We start from the raw sequence: 26,586 nt of genomic DNA on the forward strand, positions 1-26,586 counted from the left end.
CACCAAATCTTTGTGTTAGAGTGTTATGAATTCTTTCATGTTTTTAATTTCTTATGCATGCAATTAGATTAGATTATATGAGAAGGATTAAATACTAATTGGATTGTTGGATCAAGAGTTGAAATCACTCCCCTCTCAATAACTTAGCATAGTCTTGAATATTTCCAACATTGATATCATCTTTCATATAGCACCTTGTCATATCTACTTTGTCTTCTTTTCATCCAAGAGGAGTCTTATCAATGAGATACAAGGATTGAATGATTTTGGATGCTTCTTCTCCATGCTCTCTATACCACCTTTCTACATGATGATATGTTAACCTAATGTACTAATATATAATTGGAAGATGTAATACCTTCTCTATATTCTTAGATCTTAGATCTAGGATGATCTCTCTAATTATACTTTTCACAAACCTTTTCTCTAAAACATAGTTCTCCACCAATGTTGATGAACTCGGAAGACTATATTGATACTAGGGACATTGTGTTTACTAACCCTAATCTGATAAGTGTAGATACCATTAGAGAGCTCTCAATTGATTTATTGCATAAAACTAGGAATGCATTCTAGTTGACGTAGCAAAGATCAGTGCCCTGGATCTCTAAATATTCATCTTGGAAGCATGACTTTTATAGAACACCTTGGAATCTAAAGACTACTAGTTTCAGAGCCATCTTTGCAATGAGGGAAGATGAGGAAGAGGCCATTCAATCTACCAAACATAAAAATCCATTAGTCTAGAAGGGGGAAAATTTTAATTTGCATAAACCCTAATTATGATTAAAAAATTACCCAAGATGTAAAATCCTTCAAAACTATGACAAAGACCCTAATTTTCTATAACTTGCGGAAAAAAAAAATATTTGACCAAAAATGGCAGACCTTGTGCACCTCAAAGATGTGCTAGATGTGCCTTCCCCTACAAAAAACTTTTAACTCTAAAGGTGTGCACCTAGCACACCTAGTGAGGTGTGTTAGATGTGCACCCTTATAATGCAAAGGAATGCATAGGCAATAGGAAATGGTGCACACTTAGCACAACTTATGGGGTGCACTATGTGCACAACTATTGTTGTACTTTGGGGAATAGTTAGCCATAGTAAAGGTGCACATGTGTGCACCTTGGATAGGTGTAGACCTACACATGTTTATATTTGGTGAAGTCTTGTCTTTTAGATTTTAAAGTTGTTAAGTGTTTTGTTTGAGTTTTTTATTTGTTAATGGAAAAAAAGGTGTGCACCTTGGGAGGTGTGCAATGTGCACACCTTTTCCTTGGATATTTTTAATGTTTGTATTGCGTGTGTAGGTGATGAAGTGGGGATGAAGCACACCTCAGAAGTTGTAGAGGTGTGGTAGCCAAGAGAGGAAAAAAGTGAAGTGTTGGAAGGTGGTGGGATCTTAAACTTTATAGGCCTAAGATTGAGCACACCTCTTGGAGTTGTGTGCAAGTGTGTACTTCCAAGAGGGATGTGTTTTTCCTCAAGTAACTAGCACACTAGCACACATTTAGGGGTGCACTAGGTGTGCTAGTGCACCCCTTGTAATAAATATTTGATTTTTTTCCCATAGAAATATGGTTTATGGCAATTGAGTTTTCTGATAGAGAGCTAGACTAAGCCAAAATACTATGAAAAAACCCTAAAAAGGACTCAAACCCTAGACTAGGGATCTAGAAAGATAAAAATATAAACTTGGGGGGTCCCAATTTCTAAGAGAAATAGGGTGTGTGTTGTGGAACCACAACAATACCAATGTTGGGGAGGCTTGTTGCTTTGAGCTTGTTGCCTTTCTAGGGTCACCACCTTGTTGCTCATCTTCCTGTATCATTGACAAGCTATCCTCTAGCTTCTTGTCCTGTTCTTGCAACTTCTTGTTTATATTTTTCAACATAGACTGCATCATATCTTTAATTTCATCTATTCCATTTCAAGATGTGGAGGCTAAAGGGATAGTAGCAAGTGGTTGACATGTAGATGTGGTAGAGATAGGGGCTATTTTAGGTTGGTGATTAGGCATATTAGGAAAGAAAGAAATTAGAGGTCTTGGAGCTAACTTCCCTCCTTGTATCAATATATTTTCAGCCTTTATGGAAATCTCATAACCATCTAGTAAAGTGTCCCCTCCCATAGCTTGCAATGTGGCTATATCACTATTAAAGGCTCTGAGGTAATGTTGTGGTCTCACAACACATGCCCCATTGCTCAGTAGGAATTTGGACCCCCTACTTTTTTTTCCCACTCGCAACCTCACAATTTGAGAGTTGAGAGAAAATATTTAAGAATCAAGAATGTTAGAGTCAAAAAACACAAAAAAATAAAAGAATTGAAAAACCCAAAAAATTGAAAAGATAAATAGATAAATAAATTGAAAAATTGAAAAATCAAAAAATAAAAAATTGGAAAAGTACAAAAATTTAAAAAAATTCAAAAAAATAAATTAATTAATGAGTTAATTAAAAAATAAATAAATAAAAATTTAAAAAAATTTAAAAATTTGTGCCACACAATCGTGTACGTCTGTGGGCGAGATGTGTGCCACACACCCACGCATCCACGTCAGGGCACGCCACACACCTCGCCTAGTGAGCAAGGGTTACAAAAACCCCCTTAGCTACCACGAAACACTTAACTCATTTTTTCTATCATTTCCATCTCTTGCTGGTTCCATTTCCCTCACACCAAAGGTGAGTGCCATGTTTTGCTTCTGTCACCTCCACATGTGCATGTTTGGTGCCACACATACATATTATAGGGAAAACTTAAACACTAGCACTCCACGCCTATGGCCACATCTGCAAGTGCGGCCTTCATTAGGTGAACACATGCCTTTTTAAACCCTGGCCTCAAAAAAACTTGCACCATCACTACATGAGCACAGTACACGACCCATACCAAGCATGGCCTACGTGCAGTGCATGGCCCACGCCCAGTGCACAAGGCCCCCACATACACACTCATGCCAAGCATAGCCTGCACACAGTGTGTGGCTCATGCTTGCTATGCAACCCTTACCTACGACAATGTGCTAGTGCCACATATAGAAAATTCATAGCTAGCCCTCTCTCCCATTAGAGCCATGCACCCTTATGTGCTTATGCACCACACACTAACTTTTTTTAATGAATTTTTTTTTTTTTAAATTAAAAATTTTTAAAAAATTTATAAATTAAATAAATAAATTAAAAATGCCCAAATTGGGTGTTTCATTTTCTATTATTTAAAATTTAAGGATTTTATGATTTTTTTCTAAATTTTTCTGTTGACCTAACAAGTTTTTTTTTCTTATGACATACAAGTAATCAAATGGCGTCCACATCTAGAGTAGCACCTAAACCTATCATGTTTAAGTTCTAAGGCATACCCTCGAAGTTGAGATTCCATGATGATTACACAAAAATCCAAGATACTGATTTAGGGCACATAGATCTAGGAGAATTTCTTAGTATCTATAACAAACCAACAGAGAGGTCAGCCTTGGTATCCATGTTGATCCATTCTAGGTTTGTGAATACAGCATCACATCTTGTGTTAGTACAATCAACTAAACTAATCATGGGCTTGTCACGACATTTTTTTCCTGAAGAAAGAGAAGTTAAGAGCATCACTAGAGAGGTGGTTTTAGATTAACAACCTAATAACATTGAGAAGGTCTTCCATCTCCCAAGAGTAGATCAATTCATTAGGCTCTCATATGAAGTAGTTGAGAGATGGTACATGGAGCACCAATAGGAGGTGTTAGACATAATGCAATCTTCTTATCTTATTGAGAAGCCTCCAAGGGGAAAGATAACAGACAAAGTGGATATGACCTAAGGATATATGAAGGAGGATATCGGTTATTCCATCATTTTCTTGAGAAAAGTTATGGGCTTACCTATATCAATTCACCTCAACACCTTTATGGTCAACTTCATTGAGACCATCAGAGTAACAAAGATACCACTGAACTGGGCCACCACACTAAGTGAAAACTTGTGTGAACAATTGAGGACGGTGAAGGATAAGAAGAAGTTTTGCATGACTTCTTACGTGATATACCTGCTTGTAGCAAGGGTGACAAACTATCCCAGTTTGCACAGGAGAGGCAGTATGTAGGATCCTATTGCTTGGTCATACATAGTCTACCCTCAGGTGGTAAAGAAGAAGCTCTCAGCATAGAGAAAATAATATAGAATCTTGAATGATGTGTTCATCTTTGTGATCATTTAATTCATTGAGGGAGACTATAGGAAGAGGTTATTTGATGAAGCCAAAGCATAGATCACAATTCTTGAAGCCTACTTCATCTAGTTAAAAACATTCACATATCTTTAGGTAGCTGGATCCTCCATCAATCCTAAGAAGCTCCAAAGAAACCCAAGTGACAAACTAGTGCTATTGGAGATTTCTTGGCAAATTGAGTCATCATATGAGAAAATAAAAAGGTAATAGAGACCTTTTTGGGCATGGCCATTGGTCATTGGACCATATCAAGTGAAGAGGAAGCAAGATATTTTGTCCTTCAAGTGGGAGTGGGAGAACTATCCCCTTGAAGAATACAACTCTCCTCGGCCCTATTTTGACAATGTTGGGAGAGTGGAGAGTCTAGCAAGAAAGGACTTCCATCATGAGGATGTTGTTAAAGATCACTGGATGAATACCACAAATGACTATGATTTTTGCATTAGGGACTACTAAAGAATGACTTTGTATCTAGCAAAATAGGCTCTCTAGTTGAACATCCTAGAGGAAATAAAGCAACAAGATTCTAAAGAGTTACTGGACCCCCTATTCAATGCTAACAAAATTGGTGAAAGACCCATTATGAATACTAAGTTTGACAGGGAGGAGGCTGATGATATTAATCATTGAGTGAGGCATGTCATCAAAATGATGAAGGATTGGATCAAGAAACCTTTTCCACTTGATCCAATTCCTAATATAGTGATCTTCCACACATATGCCTACCCAGAAAGAGGTAGAGGGAAGAAAGTAACAATTCCTACCTTCGCAACCCAATCTTCTATCAGGCTAGAAATAGTATACTAGCTTGATTTCCCAGTTGGATATTATCACCCTCCTGAAAGGAATGGAAAGAATAAAAGAAAAAGGACCTCTCCTTAGAGGATTCAAGCAAAACAAGCTATAGAATAGGCACCTTCCAAACAAAAAGAACAAAGTGCACAAGGGTTTGATGATACTAAAGCTACTCAAGTCTAGGATGAACCTTAGTTGCCTCCCATTGTATCTAGCCAACTAGAAGAAGGTGAGATTATATAGGCCTCCATTCCTCCTGCATAAGAAGAGCTAGCTTCTCCTTCTACCTCCAAGAAACAAAAGAAGAGAATTAAGATTCGGATGAAAAAGAGGCAAAGGATCAAAAGAAGATTGGTGCCTTCTCCATTTGTTCCTAAAAGTATTTCAAAGGTAGATGAAGAGGAGGAGGAAGAAGAATCAGAAGTGAAAGAGGAATAAGTGCCCCTACAGGGAAGAACTCAGCTAGCAAGAGTCACAAAGCTACAAAGGAGAGAGAGTACCATGGGTACCCTACCATCCATTAAAGCAAGACCCTTAGAAATCTCTTCTTCAAAAGATGAAGTATAGCAGTGGGTGGATGAGTAAAGTGAAGAGGGTGATGATGTTTTCACATTGTCAAATTTTGATTTCATGCTTCTAAGTATAGAGTTGATTAGGGATAAGATTAGGGACACCCCTATAGGTGAACCTCAAAAAGAAGATTGGACACAAATGCTACTAGATACATAGGGTCCTAATCTTACTCCTCCATCTCCACCATGAGTTAAAGTAGTGGAATAGGGCTTGATGACTCCTCCACCTCAAAGTTGGGAAGAAGAGAAAGTTTAGAAGGAACCATCCTAAGAAGAGGAACCAAAACAAATGATGACCTATGAAGTGTTGAAGGAGGGACAAATAGTGCAACATTCTCAAACGCCTTCCCAAGACACTGAGGTTTAGGCTACAGGGTCTATTGAGACTAAGGCTATAGAAGAAGAGCCCTCCCAATAAGATACAACTCCAAGTAGGAGTGACAAAGGGAAGGAAGTTACAGAACATACTCCATCATCAAGAGCCAAATCCTTAGCAGGACACATCCCTAGATGGATTTGAAAGGAAATAATGAGGTGTACTAAGCCTCAATTTTGTGCTTCAAAAGAAAAAATTTGTGACATTGCAGAGATTTTGGATAAACCTAAGTCTCCACCAAATGAGGCAATGTCATTTTCATTTATCACTAGCACAAGGAACTAGGAATTATTTGCACAAGTGGCTCTCCCTCCTAAAGGAAAAAGTGTGAAAGGTCTTGATCTTGAGGACTATGGATTGAAGGATGTTATGCTGGGGAGGCCTACACAAGATTCAGCTAGATTAATGATGACTCTAGGAGTCAAAGAGGTCCTTAAGCACATGGAATAGGATGAGGTTGAACTCCAAGCACTTCCAAGGTAGGTTGAGATCCTAAAATGATATCTAGTTGAAGTAGTTGGTCCTCTAGATCTTGAACACCTCGAGCAGACCTTCAACACTGTACTTAGAGAAAGGCAAGTTGTACAACTTGATCCATTTTTGAAGGCTTTTCAAGAGTGGTAAGAAAGTTTTAAGGTGCAAGGTGTTACAATTATCACAAGGAATTTCAAGTTACTACATGCTACATAGGAAAATGTGAATGAAATCATAGCAATTTTGAAGTAGGACTTTAGTATTATGGATAAAGTATGAGCCTGGAGCAAGGATTTGCAAACTCTACAAGCTATAAAGTGCCAAAGATATTGGGTTTGTATTGATGTATATACTAGAGAAGAATTAGACACAATTGAGCACTAGATAGAAAAGATAGTAGATAACAATAAGGTAATTTGAACATTACATGAGGAGATTTGTCAGCTCAAGGACCAAGCCTGAGAGAAAATTTTGGAAGTACAAAGACACTATAGTGATGCATGCTTGGATATTTTTGAAGATGAGGAACAAAAAAAGTTGTTACCTATAAAGAAAGTAGTGGAGAATTTTAGGAAAATTTTTGTGGAGGTTGTTGATGATGATGACATCCGACAAGTCTTCAGGATAGAAGAAGCCATGTTAGAATTGGTTACCAAACTTAGGGATTTTACTGACACTTAGATTGAGATAGACAATTATAGACAGAAGGTAAAATATAAATATGAGGCTTTATATCTTCCAGGTGTAGCTAAGATTATTGAGACGATAGAGAAATTCAATGGAAAACATCCAAACATAGCTTTGGGATGAAGAAAAAAACTAGGATGCCAAAATTTCAATTTGGACACTTAGTAAAATTTTGAGATTTTGATCCTATCAAGGTCCATAGCTCCATAGGTGCACAGGTCTGTAGGTATGTAGGTCCACAACTACACAATATAGAGGTGTGCTGATAGTTAGTTGCTTGTTCCAAATATAACACTTTCTATGCATTGAAAATGCATTCTAACAGCATTTAACTTTGACACATGCCTAGTAAAGGATCAACTTCTATTTTTGGCACCTCTAGATGCTCCTACTTTAACTAAAGGCTTCCTCCTATTTCTTCCCTCATATATATATATATATATATATTTCTTTTACATGTATAGGGCTAATACATCCAATTAATGAATAAAATATGGATGGAGTCCCTCTAAGCACTAGATTAACTATTAGATTGTATATATTCAGTTTGTTTTAATTTTTTACAAGCATTTTATTGCATGAAGATACCTCTCACTCTCAACACAAATTGAGGAGAAAATTTCTTATAAATACCCCATTGTAATATATAATAAAGGCCATCATTATTATGCAATAAAATTATGCTTTTGGTGCTCGCATTTGGAGTGTAGTGATTCTTGCCTAAATCTATCATTTTTTTGTGAATTTTGTTCATGGAATTGTGATTGAGCCAAAGGTTTATTACATTATTTCTGGTTGTGCAATCTTTTAGTGCTGGTGTTTGCTATAGATTTACAAATTCTAGTGACATATCTAGCTTGACAAGAGATCATCAAATTGTATCTACATAGCTTTTCATTTTGCATGAGCACACTTTCCATGGCCTTGCGATTTGATGAAAGGTGAAATATCATATGATTGTTCAAGTTTCTCACCAATGATTGCATTAGTGGATTCTAGGAAGAATTGCTCCTATTCTCATTGGTTTCCTACTAATGTATTCAAAAGCTTAACTCGCAACATGTTGTTTTCTATAGCTTATGTCAGTTAGGTTTTCAATTTCATATTATTTCAATTTCATGTTATTTTCTTTCAGTTTCATTATTTTCTTTGCTAATCCCTTGCTAGAATAGGAACTCATTTTAATTTCATTGTTATATTGCATTCATCAAAAAATAGAAAATACAAAAAAAAACATTGTTCTTTTGTGTGTTATTTTGAGACAACTAACAAATTTTACTTCATTCTAAGATCAAAACAAAACCAACAAAGGCCTCCTAGTGAACAATCACATTTATCTTCAACTGAGCAAATTTTGGTTCATCACAAGACAAACATGGAACCTTGGAGTTGATCCCAAAATATTAGCTTTTCAAGAGAGGAATTGCGTGAAGGATTCTTTCCATTGGCTTCATGCAAAATGACTACCCAATAGGTAACATAAGAAAGCATTAACAAGGGAAGGCTTTACTACTATAAGTATTCAATCACACGTCCTTTAAAATCTTTAATTGAAATCCATCATATATTCATGGGATGCTCTCTTGATAGTTGTTAGTTGTTCTAAAAGTGATAGGTCATCACTTTTGTCCTCAAAATCTTCACAAAGCCCTACTCCTTACCCATCCCAATAAAAAATAGAGTTATGAGGCAAAGCTCTATACCATTGTAATTCTTTTCCCTTTAAGGATGAAGCTAGAAGCCTAACAATAACATCATCCTCTATAATACCATGTATATTAGAAATATTTGAAATCTCTTGAATATGTTTTATAGGGGAGATTGAAGTTTTACTACTGATATTAGGTATATTTTTTAGAGTAATTACTAGGATATCATGTCTTTGAGCCAAGAGGAGAGGGATCCCACCATTAAAGGTAGAAAATGCATGTCCTCTAGGTTGGGCTATATGGAATAATGTTCTATTCAAATGCAAAGATGGAAACCTAGGTTGTGATCTATCAATAGGGGGAGTGGAGAGAGATCTTGTAGGTGTATGTGCTTCTACCATGCTCCTAACTAGTGATAGAGATAATCTATTTCTCTTTCTCCTAAGGTATGGAAATGAAAGCTTAGTGTATTGAAAATTACCTCTAGAAGATGCTCTCATATGAGCTTTGGCCATGAATCATAGAAACTTTTTCTAGAAACCATAATATAAAGTTGGAGTCTCCAAGTACTCAAAAATGAGCCTTGTGAAGGCTTGAGATACTAAGAGTAGCACTATCTTCTTAGTATGTACTTGAAGTTCTTCACTTTAACACCAGTAAACCAATAGACCTAAAGATGCTTCAATATGAGTCCCACCAAGTGTGCCAAAAATTGTTGTCACAAAAACTTGCACCCATGAATAAATTTTTTAGCTAAAGGCAACCTTGTGAAACATGGAAACAATCTCCAAGCTATGCGACTTGAACTTTTAGATTGAGTCTCTATGGAAGGTTGGTTTCCTTACTATTAGGGTACACCTAACTACTCTTTAAGAGTAAAAGGGAGAAGGAGTGCATGAAAATAAAACTACCTAATCTAATCTAAAGGGGGTGATACACCAAAATAGTTTTTTCAGCCCTATCTTTGCCTAAAAATGCACTATTTCATCAATATAATCTTAGAAGACACTGATTCAACCTTTGTATTAGCTCAATAGCCACATACAAATCAAAAACCAAATGGATACTATGAGGAAGGGAGTTCACTTCATAACATTTAAAGGCAATAGTAGATACTATTATGCATATTGAAGAATAAAAATAGAACGTCAACAAAGGAAAGAAAAAAATTTTAATTATATTAATGGGAGAATGAGGTATAGTAGAGATTACATTCATTCATAGACAAAAAGAAATACAATAACAAAGTAGGATACTATTATTATAGAATTAGAGAAAAAATGACCAACCCTAAGAAGGGTTACAAAATTTTATTTTATAGTGCAAGAATAACTCAGATAGTTTTTACCCTAAGGAAAAGCACAACAATAGAATTTAAGGTTGTAGAGATCAATCACTACAAATCTAGGAAAGATTTGATCTTGGTACACATTCAGATGCAAGAAAATCATATCTTCCATGCCAAAAAATAGAGTTGAGAAGATAAAAATAGCAACCATTAATGTCTCAACCAAGTAGATGGATAACCAGGTGGTGATGGAGTGTCCTTTTTCATTTATCAGGGATGGGAAACATTGAAAGTAACTAGTAGATGATTGAGAAGATCAGATCTTCCATTAGAAAACTATTTCTTTCTCGCTATCAATATGTCAAGTCAGTCGTGTCATCAGTCAACTAGAGTCAATCCTTAGCCTTTTCCATGTAGACCAATCATATTTAATCATTCCACCACCTAGCCACTTTCTATCTTTCATGTTTGACCTTGACTACCCATGGTCATGGCTTTACAACTCTTTACCTTTATTAGTTGTTTACTCTTGAAAAATAATAATCAAACCACTATCGCTACCTTGTAGCTTGTCTTTAACATTTTTGACTAACTATTGTGACCCACCAACTATATGATACTAACCCTTTGTACCATCACCATAGTTTACACCTAACAACCTTCTAACCATGCAATGATGCAAGGTCACTAAAATTCCTTGGTCATGCATTCACAACCTAAAATTGATATAACATAAAATGCCCGTGACCTCGCAAACATGAACCTAACTATCACTACTCATTTCTGCCTTGACCCAAGATTATCCTTAACTCATTATGACTATGTCAGCAAGAAGAGATGTATGATTGTAACCTTAACCTAAGTCTACATTCAACTCATTATGACAATGCAAATGAGAGCTTTCGGAGGATCATAGCAATAACCATGGTTAAACCTTAATACCCAAAGACTCCACAATGAAGCCAACATTAAACCATGATTGCTCAGTCATAACTTATCATTAACACAAATTTCTTAACCCTAAAAACAAGTGATAAATGGAAATGTTGCATCGCTTCCTTGATCTTGAGTTAAGCATTTAACCCTATGACCTAGTGGACAAGCCTTTCATTGTATCATGACCCTAACCATGATTAACTATTAATCCATTGTGACCTTGTGAAATGAAGGAAGGTGTGGCTTTGTAGATTTTAACAATATGGTTTCTCTTTAGACCACAACAGTGCACCAATAGCATGGAATGATTACCCTGCACCTTCATGGCTTGCCTAATGGTTAAGGCATATTATCCTGCAACTAGGCAATAAGATGTGGTTGCATGATCACAACTTTAAATTCTAAAGGGGTATAACATGAAGGCTCAAGCCTTAGGATATATAATGTAACCCAAATTTTATATGTCCCTTATAACATTTGATCATTTGAATATTTGAAAATATGACCATTGGCCATGTTGTAATAGAAAATCAAAATTTTGTTGGGAGGGAAAATATGGACAACAAAAATTTATGATCAAATCCTTACCATTTATAGCATATAAAACTCTTTTCATGCATTAAACATGTCAATTCATCGATCCTTATCATCCATGCATTTAGACTAATCCAAAAATTCAACTATGGTAGCCTCAAACTCAATTCTCTTCCAAACTATAACCTTTTTGTCACTCAAAATTCATTAAGTTCTTCTACTTGGTCATCACTTTGTAGCTTGGAATACACTATGTTTTCTCACTCAACTTCTACTAACTTACTCAGCCATTTCTATGCTCAGTCATTACTGAAATATCCTCATTCATGACTAGAACTCAACTTAAACTTTTTTTGCAACTTCTACTTAAGTTCCTTAATCCTATGTTTCAGCTCCTTCATTGACCAATGAACACTAATACTTGGTCAACCTTAGAGTTTTACTCAACTCCTTGTTATCTCACTCATACATCATTCACTTGTCTTCTTTACTTCATGTATTGATTAAACAATATATTATCTTGTCAATGACTAACTTATCAAGTACACAATTTAATTGCATGAAACTTAACTTTTTTATTTTTAAAAAAATCACTAGCACACCTTTCTATCTCTTCTTTTCAAATCCTCTTCATCAATCAGATCATATGTGATTCTACATTGTTACTAAATGTCTCTCTAGTAGGTTTGACAATGTCTCACCAATAGGTTTGACAATATCTCACCAATAGGTTTGACATCAATGACAATATAACAATGTTAAAATGATTTAGAATAACTGAGAGGGGGGTGAATTAGTTATCCTTGGGTCCAAATGCACCAGTTGAACTTTTAATCACTTCAAATACTTTATATCTAAAAATTCAATAGCTTGATCTCCATAGTAAATAATCAATAGCATAAACTTGTAGTCCATTATCCTAATAGTAATAAACTTGTAGAATTTTAAAAATTAACAATAAAAAATCTAAAATGACATCCACACAAGTATGACACTAGGAATCAACATGGACTACCAATTTGGGAAAAAATTCTAGTAACATGTCACCAATTTTTCACTATTCTCAAGTGAGCTATGTTAGGAGCTAACCCTATTAAAGGTTAAAAAACAAACTATTAAATTTGATTTTGTTAAAGGATTCAATCACCCTATTAGGATTGGACTTGTTAGAGGGCTTAAGAACATTCTATTAGAATGCTATCTTGATTAAAGGATTTCTATGTGACTTTTTTTATCGATGAGAGGCCGAAGCCAAGATTAATTATTATTTATTAAGCGTGAGTAAATTTGAACCCAAGACCTCTTCAATAAGAGGCATATAATTTACCATTTTTTTGTAGGCTCTTTCATGATTTCTATGTGACTATTAGGTCAACCTTGATTAAATGATTTCAATACTGATACAATTGTTAGAAAGTAACAATTGGTTGATCTGACAAATGCAACTAACTCCACAAATACAGATCATAGTTTAGTGCAATAGTTGACTCATTGACTAGCCTCCATCAACATCTCCATTAGTAATTCTCTTGGAAACCCTTCAATCAATTATTCTTTACCTCAACACTTCAATGTTTAGCCTTTTGTTTAATTGTGCCAATCAACAAAGTGAATAACTAATTCAAACTTGTTAATGTATCCATTAGTTCTTCTAACCTCTCTAAGTTTATCTGTTTACCTCCTTAAATAAATAATTATTGACACAAAAGTATACACCATGTTTGAGGTGTGATCCTCAAATGTCCTTGTGTAACATAGAAACAAACTCCAAGTATGGGACTTGAAATTAGAGATTGAATCTCTGTAGAAAGTTTTCTTCCTTACTATTAGGATGCACCTAAACTATAAATCCTAAGGAAAAGGGGGGAGTTCATAAAAGTAAATTGTTGAAAGGGAAATGGAGGTGATGCACTAGATAGAATTTTGATCTACTATTTTTTATCATTTGCACTTGAATTTAAAAGGACTCAAAAACTATATTGTTGTCTGTAGCTTATCAACCTAACACAAGATGAAAATCAAAAACCAATATAATCAAGAAAGGAACATACATGTTCACTTAATAGATTTACTAAATGAGATTTAACATAACCATATAATGTAGCAAATGATGAAGATACATCTAAGTAAAAAGGGCAAAAGATTACACAAGATCATTTTGGGCTCGAAGTAGATAGAATATTAACTTGATTTCTATTTAACAAGGCAATAACATCTATAGAGAAGAATTATGCAACTAGAAATAGAAAAAGAGATCCCTTGAGAGAATACAAGGTTTCCTTTTTAAAGAGATTAGACATAATTTAGTTATAATCATTCAGCTCAAACTCCACCAACTGAAATTAAGATTACAAAGTGCAAAATCAAGAAAAATCACAAAAAATATGCCCATGAAGTGATTAAAAATGGGCCAATAAATGTTCATACAGTCAAGAAAATCATACCCACACCCTCTCCAAGTGGAAACATCAGCATGAAAATCCTTTACATCATGTAAAAAAGATCCAAAAAGCATTTTGACAATAAATATTGAGCTCTTGGTTCACATCACAATCAACAGGAAAAAATAGCATAGGCACAAAAATACACAACATTTTTGGCCTATGCACCATCACATGCTATGAAATTTTCTACACAATAGACTTTCAATGATGCATAAAGCACAAAAATGCATCACAGTACAACATTTCAACAAGAAAACACACTACAATGCACAACATGTGATGTCATACAGCACAAGATTGCAACATTGTAACTTGCACAAGATCATAACATCAAATGAGAAAAAAATTGTTCCTTTGGTAAGCCAACTCATTTGATGAAGTTCCTTTGACACTAAAAAATTCACTGTAGAGAGAGATCGCAACCTAAAATTTCCTCTCTTCAAACTATCATGTTATCCTGCATGAGCACATAAATACACCATTATTTCAACTTTCAAATGTCGAATGAGTAGAAATGAGTTCATTCAATAAGATAATAAATTCAACACAACTCCTTCAATGCATGAAACTACACAATATTTTCATGCACCAAAAATTTCTAAGACTTCACAACATTTCCTAGTCCAAAATTGTAGAATATCATGAAAGATGTCTCTCATCAGTTATCTATAATGGGATAAGTGGTGACAACAACTTTCAACTTTTTTGGTGACTAAAGGGGGATTCTTTCCTATGAAGCATATGATCAATGACCATGAATTAATCCACTAGGCTTTTTTAAGTGGCTTCCCTTTCTTACTAATTGATTGTTTCTTTCATGCTCATGGGAAGTTAAGTAGATCAGCAAGCATTAAGAAAACAATGTTCCATGGAATTATTTCCTGATGCTAAGAAAGATGGAGCTCTCTAGCATTGGGGCATTGTTACTCTAAGAAATACAAGCCTTCTCCTTCTCTTGAAATTCACCCTCATGCTTTGAACTAAGCATGATCGAGGGAAATAGGCTGATTTTTTGTAGGACTACATGCCTTATGGGACATCCTCTTGATGGCTTTGGGTCTACGTAATCAGCCTTGACCATGTTCTTGTGCTCCACAATGTTGGTACCTTGTTGCTTTGGAAGTGTCTCATTGGAAGTCTCTCATTCTTATCTTGTAAAGGTAAAATCTCCAATTTTTCTACATGTTTCTCATGAACTAGCTTCTTGAGAGATATTGGTATTTCCACTTGTTGTTGTTGTAGGCCATGTTCTTCATATATGGGGGATCATGGCCCAAAATCTAAGGAAGGAGAGATAGCATCAAACTCATCCACAAGGTCATCTCCATCATCAATCTCCTCTATCACATCAGCAATAATATGCATAGGTTGAGAGTCAACCTCATGCATGTCATGGGAAACTGGCTTTTGCAATAAAATATCCTCTTCTTCTCTAGCTTACAGAAGATCCTTTGATTTTCAAATGGCTCAAACGCCATAATTTATTCCTCAAGAGAAGAAATGACCATGTCTTCTTTTTATTCCTCAAAAAAAGAGGGAAGCTCTTCACATAAGAGGATTGGATCCTCTTCCTTTCTCTCAACTACTGCCTCTTTTTCCTCCTTGATAGGATACAACTCCTCCTATGGTAGTTTTTTGGGCTTTTTTTTCACTCTCCCAAAATAACATATTAGGACAATCAAGAGTCTATTAAACTAGTCTTCTCTCAAAGAGTGAAATGTTAATGGGTACGGAAGGCTCATAGGGCTGTCATTTTCTCACAAGGAGTGGAGAAGTTACAATAGAAGGCTCTTGTAATGGAGGTGACTTCTTGAAGCTTGGAATGGAAAATCTTGGATGAGGGGATACCTTTATATCTTTATTATTAAAATAAGCTAACTTGAGCCTCATTTCCTCATCTTTTTCTACAGCAAGTTTTATTGCAAGTTTCTCCTCAAGATGTCTTTGTTTCTCCCTCTCTTCTTCTTCTTGTTAAAGATAGGCCTAGTATACCATCTCCTCCTATTATTTCTCTTGCTCAATCTCATCAAGCCACCTATCATAGACCAACAACTTTTCATTTTGTTCATGAAACCACATTTCCATTCTCCTACTCTTTTCATGAAACTTCAAGTCTATATACTTTTGAAATTCAAACATCATGGCTTCAATCTAGTTATATCACAATGTTGGGACTAGTGGAGTAGTGGTAGGAAGATAGTCAAAATTGAGCATATTGGCTATAAATAACTTGAGACTAAGATTTGGTATGGATAGTATTAGGGATAATGAATAGCATTTTCATGATATGAGGTGAATAGTAGTTATTTCTATGAAATGAATCCATGGTTAGAACTTCATAAAAGTTACAAATTCATAGAAAATTTAGAAAACACAAAAGATTGAGAATAATTTTCACATACTAGTACTACTTCTTCTTGAAACTATTAGACTTGAACTTAGATTCACCACAGTTGTTGGTGTAAATAAGTATTTACTTATTACACTTACTTAAGTTTACTTAGGTTAAATGCATTATTTAATTATTTTCATTATTTTATTATTTTTATTTGTGAGACACTTAGGAGTTTGCACACCTTTTGAGTTGTCATGTAGATAACATAGGAGTATGCAACTCTATTTAAGCACATGGTGTCTACAACACTATTTTGCGTATTACACCTTTGTAGGATTATCCTCTCATCACCACACTTACTTTTGTGCTTAATGCAGGATAACCCATATCTGGTGGACATGTGCTTAGTTGTATGACACATCATGGTGCTGATTATGAGGCATTCTAGATGTATCTTAGAGGCCTTTATATTCAAGCACTCCTAGTGTACTCTTAACCAGTTATTGAATACATTGTTATTCTTATCATACTCTATCTACTTTGGTCTACTGTGTGCTTGTGTTTGGGTTCTTAGTTCTTGGGTGAATTTTTCCCTTAGGCAAATTCTTACATGGTATCAGAGCAACTTGGAGACTTTCTCATCGCAAGCCATTCAAGACCTCTTGCTTGCTTCATCACCTTAGCCTAAATCTAAACTGCTATAGAAATTGGGAGCATCCATCACCACATCTGACCTCTCCATTATGTCCAAAATGTTGAACCAATGAAAATTGACTATAAATTCGGCTATCTTGGCCCAAAGCCGACTGTGAGGCAAAAAAAAAATTGCAAATCAAAACCCGAAGGCTCGATTTGTGGTACGGGTATGGTTATTTTTCACAGATTCAATTAATTAATTTTTGGATCTATCATTTATTCCTTTGAATTTTCATCACTTTTTCAAAAATGTTTTTTTCCCTTTTGGGCATGAGCAGAGAAAATTTTTTTAGTAGACCTAGGCAGTGACACCCCGGATCTGCCATTTTCAAAGGTATTTTATTTTTGTCCTACGGTTTCATTATCTACTCATCCCTACTCTTCGCTACCATGCTGCTCACATTGGTAGTAAACATCACCAAATTTTATATGTTTACACCGACTTACCCCTCCGATGACCACAGCCCACCAAATTCAACACTCAACCCACCAGACGGATTTCTTCACTATTAACACTTGTGGTGAGTTTCTTTTATTTAGCGCACAACACTTCACCACTCTTAATGTGGGATTAAAATCCCAAAATCAGGCATGATCCATACCTTCGACCCGTAGAGGAGATTTTGGAGAGGGTGTTTGCAGTTCTTGGCAGCAAAAGGAGAGCTCTGGTGTTAATCTTCACTTTCCACCCACGAGCGTAGATATTTCTTGGCTGCCCAAAAAACATTTTTGGCAGTCATTATTTCATTTTTTGGCAGGGTTTATAAGCTCTAGCCATGCTATCCTTCCTCCCACCCGTGTCCTCTTTCTCGACGACAGAACATTTTTTGCAAGTTTGGGTTTTTTGACTCACTATTGGATTCTTGCTCTGCAGCATTAGCATCACGATCCGTGTTCTTTGACATTTGCAAAGATTCTTAGCCTTCACTACAAGTTTTTTGGCATCACAACTCCCGTTGGTGACTTGTATCTATATCTCTAGCATAGCAAGGAGTTTCAGTGAGCATATTCACATCTTCGGTGAGGGTTTTTAAAAATTCTGAACCCCAAGCTCCCAAATCTGACTGTAGACCTCCCAGCAGCATTTTTTTTTGTGGAGTTTCTAGTTTGATTGTTCTAATACCTAGTTTTTGTAGTCCATGGTATTGGCAGCGGTTTTGGTGAGTGGGATACAAGTGGTTTAAGTGACAGCATCTTCTGCCATGTGTCCACTCAAGGACAATCCCTTTACTATTAGTTGTGCCAGTTAGTGTACACATCAGCAGTGACAACTAGATTGCCATGTCACCTATGGAACTGGATAGCACTACCACACTAGTAGTACAAAAATTGACATGTGTGGTTCTGTACAGTGTGGACAATGAGTCATCTTGCCACATCAACATAGGGCATAGATTTTTGCTGACATCAGCATTTGCATAGGTTAAATTTGATGGCCTTTTGACCATCATTCCTAGGTTTTTTACAACTATGTTGATAGCCGTTTGACTATCAAATTTAGACTCACAATTTCTCCTCTAGACCCCTCTTCAGATTGCTTTTCAATTTGGCAGCCTAACTTTACAAGCCCATAACATGGACATCTAAACTCTGATTTAGGTGCAATTTTTTTTGAAATTAGGTAGAATTTCTTGATTTTTTCAATGTGGTGTTGTTTTCTAGTTTTGGTGCATAGATTTTGTAGAAATTGCATTTTTTGGCGAGTGTACCTACATAATCTTGCATTTTACAACTCAAAAGCTCCGTATGGGCACATCTGGTCACCTTTTTAGGTTCTATTTTTTTTTAAAGTGCGTATTTTTTTATCTACTTTCTAGATCTAAAGTTTGATTCTAGGGTTGTGTGGATCAATTTCTCACTTTCAGAATTAGACCTTTTTTGGCATTGTAAAGCTTTGATTCTTTTTCAAAATTGTTGTAAATCTAAGCTACAGTGCTTAAGTGACAAATTTTAGCCTCATAAGGTAGTTGTAAAATAAAAATCAAAAAGTCCACTTTGGTCATTTTGAAAAGTGGCTCATTATAAATGCACTACTTATAAAGTGCCAACAGCACTCTTTTGGGGGGATCTTTTGATTGAGTGAAAAGGGGGGGTGTGTACTATGTTTTTGTGTCTCTCTCTTGTGCTCTTTCATTTTTGCATCATGGGTTTTAAATGTCCTCCTCTAACTTCATGCAACTATTCTACATGGAAAGATATAACATGGAGTAGATTAATGGAAAAAGGATATAGTCTTTATGTTGATGGTACAATTACCAAACATACTGATGCTAAAGAACTTATTGATTGGACAAATAAATATTGACAAGCATTAGGTGTTATTAGGAGTTGTGTACATGGGGATCTTCTCTTTCACATTAAAAGTTTTTCAGAATCTAAAGAAGCTTGCGACAAACTTGAACAGTTGTATGGTAAAGTGGATGAAGAAAAGGGATTTCAGATTGAGGATGATCTACTTCTCTTGGATCCTAAGAATTATGACAAAATACAAGACTTCATCATCAAATTCAATGAGTATAAGCCACTTCTAAAAGATTGTGGAAATCCCATGAAGGATGATAGGTTGATTCATTACATCCTGAAGAGGCTACCTTCTAAGTATCCTAAGTTTGTTTTGAGTTTTAATACTCACAGGTTAATCATGGGATCTACTTACTAGAAGCCTTCCTTTGATGGATTTGCAGACATGTTGATTATTGAATAGTCTCACTTGGTGGATTTTGGACTTCTCAAGTCATCAAAGACCAAAGCCTTGGTGGCTAGTGATGATCATAAATGTAGTCAAGGGGGAAAAAGAAATAAGAAGAAGAAGCAGTGGAAGTAGAAAACACAATCTGAGACACAAAAATCCTCCTCTCAACAAGGTGGTTCTTCTTCAAACAAGAAGGGAAGTAATGAAAAGAAGGACAAACTCTTTTGTGCATACTGCAAAAAGCCAAATCATGATGAGCATCATTGCAAAACAAAAAGAATCGATGAGTTAGAAAATCTACTCAAGAAGAACAAGATTCAAGTGCCAGGTACTTCCAAGGATTCAACTCCTACCTCTTCAAAAGGTAAAGGTCAAGCACTTATGGCAAACACAACTTCTTCTTTGAAATGGTGATGCATGATCCCATCATCAGTGGTATCAGAGCCAGGTTCCTGAGCGTGCGGACAGAGCACCGACTGTGAGGAAGTTCAAGGAATGGAAGCTCTTCTAAAGGAAGTTGGAGAAATGGAAGCTCTTCTAATGGAAGTTCGAGAAATAGAAGTTCTTGAATTGTAAGCTCTTCAAATGTAATCTCTTCTAGTGGATTTCAAGTATTAATGGATGCTTTATGAAGCATTTTTTTTGTCATCTCTCTATCTCCATCTTGTTGCATTTTTGGTTGTGAGTTGGTACAGGTGGTGTGGCCCGTCATCAGTGGTATCAGAGCAGGAGTTCCTAAGAGTGCGAACAGATCGCCAAACGTGAGGCAGTTTGCACCAGGACCTTGAGTTGGTTGAAGTTTGTCAAGAAGTTCTTGATTGTCTAGATAGATCGCCGACTGTGAGGCAGTTTGCACAAGGTTCTTGTGTTGCATGAGATTTGTCTTCTAAAGACTTGATTATGGAGAAGAGAAAGAAGAAGATGACTTTTGTGATTGGATGGATTCTGAGGATTCCTCGACTTGAGAAATTTAGAGCAAGAAATCAACAATCATTGCTAGTTGATTTGCAGAAGAAAGTGAATGAATTAGAAGCTGAGTTGCGGAAACGAAGAGCATGTCACCAGAAAAGAGATGTTGATAATTCCTTGGATGTGGAAAAGGAAGATGATCCAGTGGAAGAGCAAGCGGATGAAGAGAAAATTATTTGTGAACCAGAAGTTGAAGAAGATGAAAGAGAAGAGGAAGAGCATGAAGATAACCAGATTTGTATGCCAAAAGTAGATGAAGGTGATTGGAAGACTAAAACAATGGAGGAAGAGTATAGTGCCTTAGTTGGAGATCAAGCAAGTGGAGTAGTTACGTGCATTTTTGATGACATAAAAGAGGCAAGTGAAGATGAAGATGTCAAACAGGTAAATTCTTATGAATCATGGGATGTTTTCTTTGATATGAGTTTTAAAGATATTAATGATGGTTTGCATGAGGATCTTGTTCATGATGTATGGTATGCAAAGGAAGATTGGTATGGTGTTTTTGGGTTTATTACAGGTGTGATTAATTCAACAAGATTGGATGAGGATGAGAGTTATACTTGGATAGAGTTCATTGCAAAGGAGTATTTTCAGCAGCAAAAGAAGGAAATATATCGGCACCGAATACTTGTTCCAGCTATGTGTTGGAGGAAGAGGATAAAAATCTGTCAACAGTGGCTACTTCATTTTGTGAATCCATATTCATAAAATTTTTCCTACCATGGGAGTCGGATGCAGGAGCATCATGCATCAGCAAAACAAAAAGGTGGAAGATTTGCATTTTGGTTTTTCTTGTCCCTATTGAGGTCGTAGCTTGTGGTGAAGATGAAGATGGTGGTATATCATTCTTTTGGCATCAAAGTGTGGGACACACTTTTCTATCTACCAAGGGAGTCTGATGCAGGAGCATCTTACATTGGAAAATTAAATTATTAGAAAAAAAAAAAAAGAGAGGGAAAAAAAAAAAAAATTTGTGGAGGAGAGAGAAAGTGATGAAAATTAGAGGAGAAATAATAAAAAATAAAAAGGAGAAAAGAAAGGAAAAGGAGATTTCTATTTTCGAGGCGCATAGGTGGCGTAAAAAGAAAAATAATAGAAATAGTTGTCATTCCATTAATCAAGGTGTATAGGTGGCAATTTAGAAGTTTGTGGAAAGATCCTTAAATCATGTATTTAATATTTGTTGGGTGCTTAGTTGTATTTGGGTGGGAATTTAATATTTATTTAAAGGTAGTTGTATTTACCTTTTATCCCACATTGGTTGTGTTTGTAATGTCTTGGGTTAGAAGTGCCTATTTAAGAAAGGCCTATTATCATTTGTAATCAAGTTCAAGAAGTTCAAGAAATGGAAGTTTTATGAAGCATTTTTTCATCTCTCTCTATCTCCATATTGTTGCATTTTTGGTTGTGAATTGGTACGGGTGGTGTGGCCCATCATCAAATGGATACTTGACTCAAGTGCCTCTTGCCACATGGGCTCTTCAAGGGAAGACTTTTCTTCATTGAAGCAGTCAATGGTACCACACATCCTCATTGGAGATGATGCTAAATTGGAAGTTGAAGGGAAAGGACATGTCGAAATGGAAGATGGGGAATTCAAAGATGTTCTCTATGTTCCAAATTTAAGCTCCAATCTCCTATCAATTTACCAAATCACTCACCTTTGGAGATGGTCATAAGGTTGAGTTCCTTCTAGATTCTATGATGGTACAAAATCTTAAAGATGATTCATTGGTAGTAGTGGGGAAAGTCAATGATGACAAGAGGTTATACTCCTTCTCCCACTTTGTGCCTAAGAGTCCTTCCCAAGCCTTGTTAACTTACTCTACTTCAAACATCAACTTATGGCATGAGCAGTTTGGTTACCTCGACTTTCACTCTCTTTAGCAACTTTTCTCTAAACATATGGTCAAAGGTCTACCCAACATCAGCTTTTTTAAGGGAGAGTGTTCATCTTGTTCAGTGGATATGAATCTCAAGGAGAAGTATGATAAAAGGAAGTCTTCTTGAGCTCTAGTTGTTCTTCAGCTAGTTCACATGGTATTAGCAGAACCCTTTGCAGTGACTTCAGTCAGCCAAGCCCACTACATACTCACATTTGTTGATGACTTTTCAAGATTCACTTGGGTTTTCTTCCTTCATCATAAGAATGAATTGGTTCACAAGCTTTGAGATTTCAAGGCTCATGTTGAACACAAGTCAAGGAAAGCCATCAAAGTACTAAGAGTGGACAATGAGAATAGATACGTAGACAGAAGAGTTAATAACTTTTTGTAGAATTGAGGGGATTGATCTTCAAAACTCACCAGCATTCAGTCCACACAAGATAGATATTGCAGCTATAAGGATTAGGACTCTCAAGACCATGGTAAGTTGCATGATAAAGGCCAAGTCTTTCAATCCTACACTTGAAGTTGAAGCCATTAGCAGTGCTACTCACATACTTAACAAGTCACCTCATCTAGCCTTAAATGGCAAGACACCTTTTGAGGCATGGTGTGGCAGAAAACTAGTTGTGAGTCACCTTAGAGTCTTCGATTGTCAAACATGGGCAAAACTTTCTTCTAGGAGTTGTAAGGCACTGACACCTAGGCCTTGTACCTTTATTAGTTATGAAGACAATGTCAAGACTTACAGACTTACAGATCTAGAGACTCATGAGATCTTTGTGCAGAAGGATGTTCACTTTGAGGAAAGTTCTCCTGACTTGTCCTCTACTCCTCTCCACACATCATACATAGTGAAAAATAATAGTGACACCAGTGATAGTGCTTCAATAGGTTTAGACACATGGGGTTCTATTGATAGTTGTAGTGAGAGGTCACATTAGTCCAGTCCACATGCTTATATTGCCATAGTGAAAGGTCCATCATAGCATGGTAAATCTCATCTTCCACCTATAGCTTCAATTGACTTAGAAGATAGACTTGAGGACTTACATCTTCTCATTGATGATGATTCTTCTACAGTTGTTGTGAGGGCTCACTCTGACCCTCATGTCCATTCTCTACATGATTAACCTTCACAGTTTGGTGTGATTATGGATCCTTATGAATAGAAATTAGTGGAGGTCTCTTTGTCAGTTGAAGAGATGGATGGTTCAGTGGAACAAGTTCAACAGACATCCTTGCTCGATCTGGATTCATTCTTTTCAGCACAGTTGGAAGGGGTGAACTTCAGCATTAGTACACAGATACTTGAGTAGGTTTCAAGGCCAGCACACATCTTCAGGACTATACCTTTTCCTTTGTTTCTTCCTAAGGGGAGGAACACTATTCTGCATTCTTGGACCAACTTCTTCATCAAAGCAACTTTCATTTGTCAGCATTCTTCTTTTGGGGGGCAGCCTATTCTGTCTCTCTTCCTTCTCTTATTCTCTTTTGTATATACTAGATGTATGTCATAATGGGGGGGTCTTGATTACTCCATCCATTGATGCATCCATATTTATCTCTCTTTTTGGGAGAGGGTTTTTCCCATGAGGTTTTCCCTCTTTCCCCACTTTATGGGAGATTGCATCTTCATTATGTACTTGGGTACCTAACATGGCCTAGTAGCCAAGACCCATTATGCATCTTCATCCTAGTTTCGTAAGCTTAAGGGAATTCCCCTAAGTTGCACTTAAGGGGCGGTTTTGGTGTAAATAAGTATTTACTTATTACACTTACTTAGGTTAAATGCATTATTTTATTATTTTTATTTGTGAGACACTTAGGATTTTGCACACTTTTTTAGTTGTCATGTAGACAACATAGGAATATGCAACTCTATTTAAGCACATGGTGTCTACGACACTATTTTGCGTGTCACACCCTTGTAGGATTATCCTCTCATCATTGCACTTACTTTCATGCTTAATGCAGTGATGTAGGAGCATCTTTCATAGGAAAATTATTGGAAAAAAAAAAAAAAAAAGTTGAAAAAAAAATTGGAAAAAAATATTTTTAAAAAAAAAATCTGAAGGAGAGAGAAAGTGATGAAAATTAGAGGAGAAATAATTTAAAAAAATAAAAAGGGGGAAAAAGGAGAAAAGAAAGAAAAAGAGGATTTCTATTTTCAAGCTGCATAGGTGGCATAATAGAAAAAATAAAAAATAAATGATTGTCATTCCATTTATCGAGGTGTGTGGGTAGAATTCTAGAAAGTTATGAATATTGTAGAAAGTTGTGGAAGTTGTAGAAGGTTGTGGAGGAATTCTAGAAGGTTGTGGATAATTCATGCATGGGGTGGTAAGTGCCTATTTAAGAAAGGCATATGAGCATTTCTAATCAAGCTCAAGGAGTAGCTTGAGAAGTGGAAGCTCAAGGAGAAGCTTGAGAAGGAGAAGCTCGAGAAGTAGAAGCTTGGAAAGGTGAAAGCTTTGGAAGGAAAGCTTGGAAAGGTGAAAGTTGTAGAAGGTGAAGCTTGGAAAGCTTGGAAGGCTTCAAGGTGTGAAAGGAAGGAGAAAGTGAAGAGTGATTTTTCCTGAGTCTGTGGATAGAGTGTCGAATGTGAGGCAGTTTACAATAGGCTTGTGATGGAGTTGTGAGTGTAGACAGAGCGCCAAATGTGAGAAAGTTTACACTTGGATCTTGGATAAAGTTGGAGAAGAGCTCGTGGCTGCAGTTTAGAAACAAGGAGGTTGCTTGGTGGCTTGCGAGCACAAGTTGAGATCTTGGAGGTTTCTACTAGAGTGCGGATTTGGACTAGCTTGGGTTTGGATTGGATCTTGAGAGATCTTGTAGACATGTTATTCTAATTGCTATTGGATTTTCAAGTATAATAAAATTGTCTTCATATTGTTGCATTCTTGGTTGTGAGTTAGTAGGGTGGTGTGGCCCTTTGTCAGTGGTATCAGAGCATAATTTCATCAAGTGGTATCAGAGTCGTACCTCCATCAAGTGGTATCAGAGTAGGAGTTCCTAAGTGTACAAGCAGATTGCCGAAGTGTGAGGCAATTTGTACCAGGACCTTTATTGGGTGAAGTTTATTAGAGTGGGAGTTCCTGAGCATGTAGATAGATCATCAAAGTTGAGGCAGTTTGTACTAGGACCTTGGGAGGACGTGTAGATTGATTGATGGATGTGGAGATGGAAGATTGAACTTGTTGAGGCATGATCATAGAGAGCTTGTGGATTTCAGATCCATTGTCCTAGACTTGTGATGTGGTTCCTAATTGTTCGTGCGAGGTGGCAAGTTGCAATCTAACATGCAAACAATTTGAGGTTGTCACAAGGAGCCTGGGAAGGATTTTTTGTAGAGGGTTTACAAAGATCTTGGGAGATGGCTCCAAGAGGATTGGACCCTAAGATGATTGCAAAAATCCATGATATAGTGGAGAGGAATTTTTCTAAGATGTTTGCTCAGTTGGATGCTAGATTGGCTGATCAAGCTAAGAAGGTCAAGGTGGAAGAGGATGGTTTTGTTGATCAGTTTGTGGAGTCTGATGCAAAACCTATAGAGCAACTAGAGGTTGTTGCTAAAGATATTCCTAATTTTGTTGATGTTGGGATGGATATTGGTTTTCATGATCAGTTGGTTGAGTCTGACATGGAGACTGTAGAGCATTTGGTCATGGATGATCTAGTTGATGTTGGTGGTGACTTGAATGTTGCAGAGCACTTGGTCATGGATGATCTGGTTCTTGGAGCTGAGTTATGTATTGTAGAGCATCTTGTTGTGAGCAATGGGGTTGCTGGTGTTGAGAGTTTGGCATGTGTTGATGGAGATCTACATGTGGTTGTTGATGTGGGGTTTGTTGCTATGGGTGTGAATTCACTAGTTGTTGATGTGAATGGAAGTTTGGTAATTAAGTATTATGTTCAGTTTGTTCTTGGGAATGAGCATGTTGATTGGATGGTTAAGATTCTAGTGTTTGATAGAGTAATGTAGATGTGGAAGATTTGCACGTTGGTTTTCTTGTCCCCATTA

Source organism: Cupressus sempervirens, chromosome 5, assembly GCF_028749045.1.
Source record: "Cupressus sempervirens isolate cs-2001-9-10 chromosome 5, ASM2874904v1, whole genome shotgun sequence".
In the NCBI taxonomy this organism is placed as follows: Eukaryota; Viridiplantae; Streptophyta; class Pinopsida; order Cupressales; family Cupressaceae; genus Cupressus; species Cupressus sempervirens.